Raw genomic sequence first — 10,632 nt, forward strand, 5'->3', positions numbered from 1 at the left:
CTCCTCTCCTCTCCTCTCCTCTCCTCTCCTCTCCTCTCCTCTCCTCTCCTCTCCTCTCCTCTCCTCTCCTCTCCTCTCCTCTCCTCTCCTCTCCTCTCCTCTCCTCTCCTCTCCTCTCCTCTCCTCTCCTCTCCTCTCCTCTCCTCAGGAATTTCCAGCAGGGTGGGTTCTCATTGGAAAGTGCCAATACACTAAAATCGAAGCCCCGTGTGGGAATGCACCAATTTCAGGGAATCTTTCATGGGAAACTTCTCCTCAAGCCCAGGCTGGAGTTTTCCCCTTGGGCTGTGTGAGCAAGGGCTCTCCACGCCTCACATCTGTCACTTGGCAGAGCTGGGGTCCCTGGGGATGGGGACACCCTCAGCCCCTCTGTATTTTCTCCACCCCCAGGAGCCCCTACCGTGAGGTTCATGGCTTGATTTTACCCCAGATAAATGCTGTAACCCCTGGGACACTGACCCAGGAGCCCTCACCGTGATGTTCACGGCTCCACGGATTGATTTTACCTCAAATAAATGCTGTAACCTTTGGGAGACAGACCCTTCACCTCGAGGGCAGGGCGTTATCTCGGGGTGGATGTGAAGCCACCCTCGCTGGCGTTTCTCCTCTAGGTCGCTGGTCCACCAGCTTGTCCTGAGAAAAACCTTGGGACTGCCCTGAAGGAGGGCTGGGAATGGGCTCAGCTTCGGGAGAAGCTGCCATGCAGGAGCCGTGTCCTGCTCGGAGCTTGCGGGCGGCGCGGGGACACTCCGGGCTCCCGAGGGTCCCCCGGCCACCGGGGCTGGCCCTGGTCCCTGCCATGGCCGAGCCAACAGCACCATCTGGTGACTCTGCTCTGCCTGCGGGAGGATTTTAGGGATGAGCCCAAGCTCCCTCTCGTGGATCTGCTGCCAGCCCCGATGTTCCCTGCAGGAGCCACCCGGGGCAGTGGAAGGTGTCCCTGCCCATGGCACAGGACAATTTAATCTCAGAGGAGAGTGCACCTACCCACTTAGTGATGCTTGAGTGAGCAAACTATTTCACTAGTACTGCAGTACATTTGCTTTTGATTGGTCTCCAGGATTAATTAAAGCACTTTGGGTATGTTTTAGACCATCCTCATGTTCTAGATCTGAGATAATCTTGGTGTCTGTCACATGATGGGAAAAGAGGAAAAGATACACCACACCTGACAAACAGTTCCAATACTGTGAGTTTTCAGATAATGGTGATCTGTCATTTTGGCCCTCAAGTTTTATTCTGACCAGGCTGATGTTCTATCATGTCATCACTATTTAGTGTTTTATTCTTCAGGAAGTTCAGTGATATTCCATTCCCTAGCTTGGTTCTGCACTCTGCAGAAAAGTGTTTTAAGTCCACCACCATTGAAATATTTTGAAGCTTCCTCTTCTTGTGGGAATGAGATGGGCTCTAAGGTGCTTTCCAACTTAAACAATTCTGTCAGCCCACCATCCTTTGAATTGGAGGGTTGGGAGCAGGTCTAAGGGCAAACCAAGCTTTGCAGCTTGCCTGCTACCCAGAACAAAAAATTTTGGAGAAAGGACTCCTGGGCATGGCAGGACATGGCATGGTCACCCCCAAGTCCACCCACAACACCCAGGATCCACCTGGGGACAAGGTGCAAGCAAAGGTTTATCCTTGGGGTGGGCAAGGCTGGGCTGACAGCTCAGAGTGCCCCACGGATTTAGGAGCTCCCAGGTCCCACTTCATTTGTTCCCCCCAAAAATGGGAAGAGCTTGGGTCCCTCCTGAGGAGCTCAAAGCCAGGGGAGGTGTCTCTACCTGTCCCTGCAGTGCTGGGGCCTGCATCACAGCTCTTACAGACAGCTCAGCTTAAACTGACACGTTTTTTGGCAGTTCAAGGCTGTTTCAGGAGGATGCTCCCTGCAAACACACTGTTGCAATGCTGCCAGTGCCTGCCAGGCTTCCACACCTGCAGGATCAGAGCTGGCACTTCAATGGGATTTGGGATGGTGCTAGGGGGGATGATGAGTGCATGAAGCTGTTCCTCCTCTTTCCCATGTGATTTCTTCCCCTATGCAACCATTTTCTAATTTTGCCTCGTGATGAAATTGGGACCTTCTGAAGTTTTGCCCCAGAAGGACCCGGAGGGCTCAGAGATTGCAAAAGCTCCCGGTGCCACCTTATCTGCCAGTGCTTGTGCTGCACTCCAGGCTAAACACAGCTGCTGCCAGGCACCAGAGATGAACTTGCTCTCAAGGACAATACCAGCCTAAGGAGCTTTTGCAAGGGTATTAGGAGCTTTAGATGCAGCTTTAGTTCCGTGTTTGCTGCCCCAGGGAAGGACTGCAAGTGCTGCTCTCACACCCGGATGTTTCAGGGTCCCTGCTGCGTGCTCCTCTCCCTCAGCCACATCATTTTCCTCTCAGCCGCGGCAAAGAAATGCAGATTTTGCATCAATCCACAGAACCATCACAGCTGGAAGAGACTTGCTAGATCATAGAGTCAGCCACCAACCCAGCAACATCCCAATCACCCCTAAACCATGTCCCCAAGTGCCACCTGCACACACCACCACCTTCCTGGGCAACCTATTCCAATGCCCGACTGATTTTTCAGCCATGCTTTTTTTAGATATCTGAACCTCCCCTGATGCAACTTTAGGCTGTTTCCTCTTCTCCTTTTACTTGAGACAGAAGAGCCTGAGCACCACCTCACCACAGCCTCCTGTCAGGGAGTTGTAGGGAGAAATGAGGTGTCCCCTGAGCCTCCTGTTCTCCAGACTGAGCAAACCCAGTTTCCTCAGCTCCTGCAGAGATTTCAGCCCTGTTCCCCTCCCTCCCTCCATTCAATCTGACTTTTTCATTCCTAATCATTGTGCTGTGGAGCTGTGGAACTGTACAACTTCCTGCATCCTCTGCCTCCCTGGCCTCTGCTCCTCTGCAGCTCCATGGAGACACTTTTCCAAGGCTGCCAGGACCTTTCCAAGGCTGCCAGGACCTTTCCACACTGGAGTTCAGCCTTGCCCTGTCCCTTGCCACGTGCACTGAACCTCCCAGGGAATATCCTGCCTGATGGCGTGCCAGCCTTGTTGTTGTCCACTATGGATGAGATAATGTCTCTCAAATCTGGATCTCTGACACGAGGGCATCCAACCCCCTTCCTCTTGTGGCTGCATTCCAGTTTCAGGACAGAAATGACCAGGAGAAATATGAGAAGTTAGGGACATTCTTGGCTTGGGAATCGTCAGCCTGGCGTGGAAAGGAACGAGATAAAAAGAGATCAGTGTTATTTTCAAGGCCTTGTTTTGTGATGCACTTTGGTGCTCGCCATTCCAAAGAGGCTTTTGGGCTCCAGGTGAACCCTGCTGAGGAGGGTGGAACTGGTTATTTTTGTTGATGGAGCACACTGGGACAAGAACAGCCTTTAAAAAAGAATTGTGGTGAATTGTGGCTGTTTGTTCCCTGCACGCTGTTCTCCTTGAGACAGAGGAGCAAGGCAGGGACAGGAATGCATCCTGCTTTTCCAGGCAGGTGCTGGCAGGAATATTGCCAGGAAACATTGTGAGTGCCTGCCTCACAGGATAGGGGATTTTCAGATGGTGCCCATGAATCTGGGATAAACCTCTCAGAACATGCAAGGATGTGTTCGGAAGCACGTTGAGGGTGGCAGCCAGAAAAGCAGTTTCTAGAATTCACTTGCAGAGATGAAAGGAAAAGCTTAATGGTCTTGATGGAGCACTGGAGCCCAGGGCAGCCTTGGTACAGCAAAGATAGAGATGAAGTGCAGTGCTGGGAACCACCCAGCAGCCATGCCAGGAACTCTCCAGTGCCTTCATTGTGCCCGTGTTCACAGGGGTCTGAGGGTGAGGGAGGAGATGAGGATCTGACTCCATGTTTCACAAGGCTTGATTTATTATTTTATGATATATATTATATTAAAACTATACTAAAGGAATAGAAGAAAGGATTTAATCAGAAGGCTGGCTAAGAATAGAAAAAGAAAGAATGATAACAAAGATTTAGGGCTCAGACTCTCTGTCTGAGCCAGCTGGGCTGTGATTGGCCATTAATTAGAAACAACCACATGAGCCCAATCCCAGATGCACCTGTTGCATTCCACAGCAGCAGATAACCATTGGTTACATTTTGTTCCTGAGGCCTCTCAGCTTTCAGGAGGAAAAATCCTAAGAAAAGGATTTTTCATAAAATGCGTCTGTGACACATGCTCCTGTCACACAGATGAATTCCTCCAGTGGCCCTGACTGTACAGGAGGCAGATAAGCACCAGAGCTTCTGCTGAGGAGAGGAGATTACCCAGAGCTAATGCTCTAAAGGTGGCTGCAAACACGAGCAGCAAACTGGAGAATACTTTACAGGGAGTTCAGCAGCATTTCTGCAGTAAACAAGACACAGGAGCTCTTGGCCATGGCAGGGAGGGGGGCTCAGCTCTGTTTGCTATGCCAGGACTTGTGTCCTGCACCCTGTGCCAGCCAGGCTCAGAGAGGATGAGCCCCTGGCCTGATGTCACCCCAGCTCAGCTCCCCTGGTTCTTTCACCCCATGCTGTACTGTGGGAGTGCCTGAGACACCCAGAAATGGCAGCACCTATCAGAGAACCCCAGAAGGGTTTGGGTTGGAGGGGACCTAAAAGATGATCTTGCTCCAAAATCCCTGCCATGGGCAAGGACACCCTCCACCAGCCCAGGTATGTGGAATTTTAGTCCTTCCAGTGGAATCCAGTGGGTTTCTCCAAGGGCTCATGGCTGCCCTTGGGGCGCTGTGCATGTCTCAGCCTCACAGCAATCAAGTGAAGCTATTAAATATCAATCACTTCCCATGAAGTTGATGTTTTTAATCCCCACGCTGCCTTCTCTTTTCACACACTGCTGACTGGGGCCTCTCCCCACTGTGAGGGCTTTTCCCCCCTTGCCTTATTTCTCCCTCCCACTCGCAGCCAGGAATTAAAAGACATAATAAAGAGCCCTTGAAGCGGATGGGGGGGTGGGAGTGGGGCATAAAAACAAAAAGCAGGTTCCTTGTTGGAGCCAGGGATTCATCTGCCTCTCCCTGTGGAGATGAAGAGGCCCTTTCACCCCAGCAACCAGAAGGTTGAAGCTGGATATGTGCTCAGCAGCAGGGCTGGGGCTGGGAGCTGCCAGCCTGGGGTGTGATGGCAGCGACATTTCTACCTCAGATTAGAGGGCACGGTGCAAAAACCCATTAGAGTTGCTGGGGAGACTGTCCCTTCATCAGGCTGCACGCTTGGGAGAGAGCTGGGGTAGCCATGGAACAGGGCCCAGCGTGGCTCCCAGCCCTGTGTGCAGATGGAGGGATGTTGGGAAAGATGAACGTTTGACAAGAAAGCCTCACAGATATGTGTGCCTAGCAGAAAGATTTTTAAATGTTAGAGTCTGATGAAAGAATAGAGTTAGAAGCAAGTTTTGATATAGAAAAAAGGAATTGCTGAGCCAGTCTCACTGGATAACCAAGAAAGCAAAAAGTATGTTAGTTAGAAAAAAGTTTTTATGACTTAGAGCAAAAGATGAACCCACCTCAAGAAGATGTTTTTACCAAGCAGAAAGATAGCACAAACAAGGCAGCAAATGTTGCAAGTAGAAAAAAGGTCTCAGAATTTTCCACAGCAAGAAAACTGAAAAAACAACTTCCAGCTTAAACTGTAATGTACTGACTTTGAGTGATTGGAGAACAGTAACATGAATATGGTAATTACAGTAGTTATGATAGGCTATGGATAATAGTTAAGGTATAGATTTGTTCTACTGTATTAAGATGCTCAGCAAAGAAAAGTATAGAATGCATTGTGACCAAAAGAAAAGTATATAATGCATTGGAACCAAAAGAAAAGTATATAAAGCATTGTAGCCAAAAGAAAAGTATAGAATGCATTGTGACCAAAAGAAAAGTATATAATGCAATGTCACCTAAACCAAAGGGCTCCAGGCCTGCCTGCAGCTGGAGCTCACAGCTGTAGGCACAGCTCTGTCACCCACACCCTGGACTGCTGTAACATCTTAAATAAAATAAACTGGATTTTAGAGAGCTGCCTGGAGTCCCCCATCTCTCATTTAAGCCCTTTCAGGGGGAGGTTGATCAGAGCTGCCCAGCTCACCGTGCCCACCACGCTGGCCCAGGTGGGAGCCCAGCGCCTCCAATATCCCCACCCGGTGCCCCCGCTTTGTTCTCCACTGCTGCCCGGCGATTTTCATTACAAATATCCTCTTATTATGTGCTCACCGAGGGACAGGGAGGCGGGAGAGGGCCCACACAAAGAGAAAGAAAGGGCTGCTTGCTGGAGAAGCAGTAATTACAGGGCTGGGGGCTCCTGGAGGAGGATTCAGACGGATTCGACATGGCAGAGGTTCACACGTTGGGGGCCTCCAGGGGCAAGCTCCTGGTTTGATTTCATTATCAGCAGGCTGGGCTGCAGGGAGGCTTCTGCCCTGAAATGAGTTCCCAAAAAGGGAAAGTTGCATTTTTTTTATTAGTGCCTTTGAAAGCAGTTTTGCTGCTGCCCCTAGAAGCCTCTGCATCCCTCTGCATGGGATGGGAGAGCACAAGGGCCACGAGTTGGCCTGGCAGCACCAGTTAGGATGGGAAAATGTCACATATTATAAAATAAGGGCCTTGTTATCCTTGTAAAATCATGGCTCAGGCCTGCTACTTCAGCTAAGTAGAAGAGGACCGTGGGAAAGTGACTCAGCTGCATTGGAGGTAGAAAAACAAGTTATATACACATTGTGGTGTATATAACAATGTGTATAAAATAATAAAACAAGTTATATACACGTTGTGGTGTAGAAAACAATGTATATATAATAATAAAACAAGTTATATACACATTGTGGTGGTGTGTTGAATTATGTTGGTTATGATTTCAAACTTTGTAACTCATCATGGGCTGTGTAAACAGGACTGGCCTTTGCAATACAGCATCTCTCCTTTGCACCTGCCTGGGGACTCTGTGTCACTGTGGACCCTCACCCACAGGAAAGCTTCTGACAGGATCCCAGAATGGTTTGGGTTGGAAGGCCCTCAAAGGCCCCAGTTCCAGCCCCTGCCATGGGCAGGATGGGCAGGGTCACCTTCCACTATCCCAGCCTGCTCCAAGCTCTGTCCATCCTGCAGGGATGGGGATCCACATCTCTCTGCTCTGTTATCTATATGTGGTCACCATCTATTTCAGCAACCCTTCAAACATCTCCTAACCCCAGACACGTGGAGACTCTGCTCTCTCAGATAAATCAAATCTCTGTCCTTTTATGTTGTAGTGGAGATGTTCACAACACAAAGCAACACACTCCATTTTCAGAAGGCTTCAAACCTGTTTTTATTCTAGCATGCAAGCTTTTTTACATTCTTATAAAACTCTTCAGTTTACTCATTGGTCAGGAAAGACAAACAAAGTGCTTATTGGAACAGGCAGTCACAGGTTTCTCTTATTTATCCTTTTTTCTTTCTTGCTTTCTATGTCAATGACCGTGGTAGGAAATTCTTTCAGGGGTAAATGTGGATCCTCCTACCAAACTTCTCTCTGGCTCACAGAAGTCACTGTAAAATCTCTTTCACACTTTTACAAGGGAGGTAAAACAGCATCCAGGTGTAAATGGATGCAGGTGAAGTCTCCCAGAAGCAAGCTTGACCTGTATGTACTCACCTGGCACAGGTATGGTGTGATTTTCCCCAGCTCAGGGCAGGTGGGGCAGCTCAGCACCCAGAGCATGGCAGTGTTGGGGTGTTTGCACAGCTCTGGGTCGGTAAAAACCCCATTTTTATATGACCATTTATAACCATATAAAAGGCAAGATCCCTGGGTGAAACATTGGCTCAATTAACCAGGCCAAGTCCATGCAGGAGCTCTGAGAGAACCCAAGCTGGCCCCTCCCTGCTCAGAAAGTGTGTTAGATACCTCTCCCCTTCCTCAGTGCATCCCATATATTGGACACAAAGGGGGCCTGATTGGGGCCACTCTGCACCATTTCTCCGGGAAATGCATTTCAGGAGCAGATTTTCACCTTGCTTGGTGCTTTGCCAGCAGCTCTGGGACACCTGTAGGACTCTTAGCAGGGCAGGGCTGATGACGAGACAGAAGCCTCAAGGGAGGATGTTTCTGCCATTAGAACACACACTTTTAGGCAAGTGACCTTGATCCTTTGTGGTTTTATGACGTGCACAGGACAAGGACCAGCACATCAATCCACTCTGCAGTCCCAGAGGTGAGCACAGTCATTTATTTGATGGCAAACAGTAAGAGAGCTGTTGTCATGGACAGAGCCCCCAGGAGCAGAAGTCACTTCATTCCCTGTAAGCTCACAAACAGCATCTACCTCTGTACCTGTGCGTGTCTGAGTCCATTATTCTTGGAACAAATGCAAACTGAACTCTGGGTTTTGGGTAACCCCAATCTCCTACTAAAAAAAAAACCCAAAACCCCCAGAGTGATTTGGATTGGAAGGGACATTAAAGCTCATCTTGTTCCTACCATGGGCAGGGACACGTTCCACTGCCCCAAGGTGCTCCAACCTGGCCTTGGGCACTGCCAGGGATCCAGGGGCAGCCACAGCTCCTCTGTGCCAGGGCCTGCCCACCCTCACAGGGAGGAATTTCTTCCCAATATTTAATCTGATTATATCCTTCAGCTTAAGGAAGGATAATCATTCCCCCTTATCCTGTCCCTGTATGTCCTTGTGGAAAGTCCTTCTTCAGCCTTCTTAGAAGCTCCCTTAGGTGCTGGAGGGTGAGTTCTGGAAATGAGTCCCAGGTTAATGGTCTGGCTCCTCATAAAGCCAGGCCGACTCCAAAACTCAGACCCCGGCCCAGCATTTGGTTTCCAAACACGCCAAATGTTGCTTTGCTTCTCTCTCTTAATTCCCATCATCTTTTCTTTCTCTCTTTATTTACTTCTTAATTTCCATGGCTCTTAATTTCCTGCCCCCCGAGCCCTGCTGAGCCCAGGCAGTGCCTACATGGGGCTGCCCTGCACAGCCTTTCCCTGCTCAGGGAAAGGTCATGGAGGGAGCTTGGAGTGAGGAGAAGAAAGGCAGCAGCAGACAGACAGACAGACAGACACAGCTCTCATCAGGGTCTGGCTGTGAGCTCTCTGAGAAAATGTCAGCTTGGGGAGGCTGGAGCAGCTTTAATCTGCAGTACAAGGGGATTAAGAGACTCCTTCTCACAGGACAAAAGGGAAGGGAGGGAGCGGAAGGAGCAGGACAAGGGGAGAATGAAGCCTGCAAGGGAGGAAGGGGGAAAGTTAAAGAGCTCAACTCTAAAGAGCATCGGGGCTTAAAGAGGGTAAGAAATGTGAAGTGGCCTGCACAGAAAAGGGGCTCTGGCCAATGGCTTGGCTTTGCTTTTTCACACTAAGCACACACACTTCAGGCTGCTCCAGGCCAGGCAACTTGTTATGTTTGGCTTTGTTGATTTTTGGGGGCAAAGGAGTAGGAGGGGGAAGCAGGAGGTTAATGAGGCTGTGCCAGATGGGGCACTCCAGAGGAGCAGTGGGCACTCTGTGTTTTAAACAGTGCTTCAGGGGCTTTGATCCTCACCCCTGCTGTCCCTCCAACCCTCCTTGTCCTCGAGGGCCAGGGTGGAGTGCAGGGGCCTGGGAACAGGAAGGAAGTAGGTGGAATTCCGGGATGCTGTCCTCAAGTACTGCTTGAGCAGCCCTTTCACCCGTCAGCAAGGCTGGGACAGGGAGAGGGGGACTGAAAGGGTAAGGGAAGAAGGGGACTTTAAATACTTTTCACAAAACAAATCAATGCATTAGTTGCAGGAGATGTAAAGGCCAAGGAGCCACCAACACAGACAAGGAGCTGTGCTCCAGCAGGGAAGGCAGGCACTCCAAACCATGGGGGCTCTCAGGGCTGCATCTCAAACCAGCACAGGCCTGCTCTGCCTGATCAGCAAGGTTTGGGTATGGCAAATGTCCTTGAAGGCAGGAGGACTTTTCCCCCATCAAGGACATATTTTAGTCTCCCAAAATCTTTGAAGAAATGGCAGGAGAGGAAGGGAAGACATCCATGAGTTGTGAGTTTCTCCTGTGAACACTCACAGCCACTGGCAAAGGAGAAAAGCAGGTTTCCAGCAGGCACTGAATTAACCAGGCTGTAACAAGTTCTCCCACCTTACCCACCTTCCCAGCTGCACAGCCTTACAACCAGGAGAGATGCTCCAGGAGAACACCAGGCCCAGTCAAAGAAATGTCTGAAGCAGCTTTTCCCTATTTTAGCAGCTCAGCACAATGCTGGGGCCTGGCTGGTGCACAAATTCTACCGAGAGGGGAAAAAAACCAACTCTGTAACATAATAAGCGAGTTCCAGACAGGAATTAAAGAGTATAGCATATCCAGCAGAGACAGGGGCTGCAGTGGCATTAAGGTAGGAAGAATATAATTACCTGAGCTGGACTGTGGCCAGGATAATGGTATTCATTTATTTCAGCAAAGCCAGAAGTGCCAAAACCTGGATTTCCCATTGAAACCCAGCAATGGCAAATCACAGCACCCTGGTTACATTCCTCAGCTCTTGGCTGGACAGAGCAATGCCCCTGATAAGGGTGAAAAATTAACACTGACCCCACGAGGCCACGATGGGAGAGCTCACCCATCATGGTGAGCTTCATTTGGGGAGCTTGGTGGCACCCCAGTGCCAT

This window comes from Molothrus aeneus, chromosome 22 (genome assembly GCF_037042795.1).
Source record: "Molothrus aeneus isolate 106 chromosome 22, BPBGC_Maene_1.0, whole genome shotgun sequence".
Classification (NCBI taxonomy): domain Eukaryota; kingdom Metazoa; phylum Chordata; class Aves; order Passeriformes; family Icteridae; genus Molothrus; species Molothrus aeneus.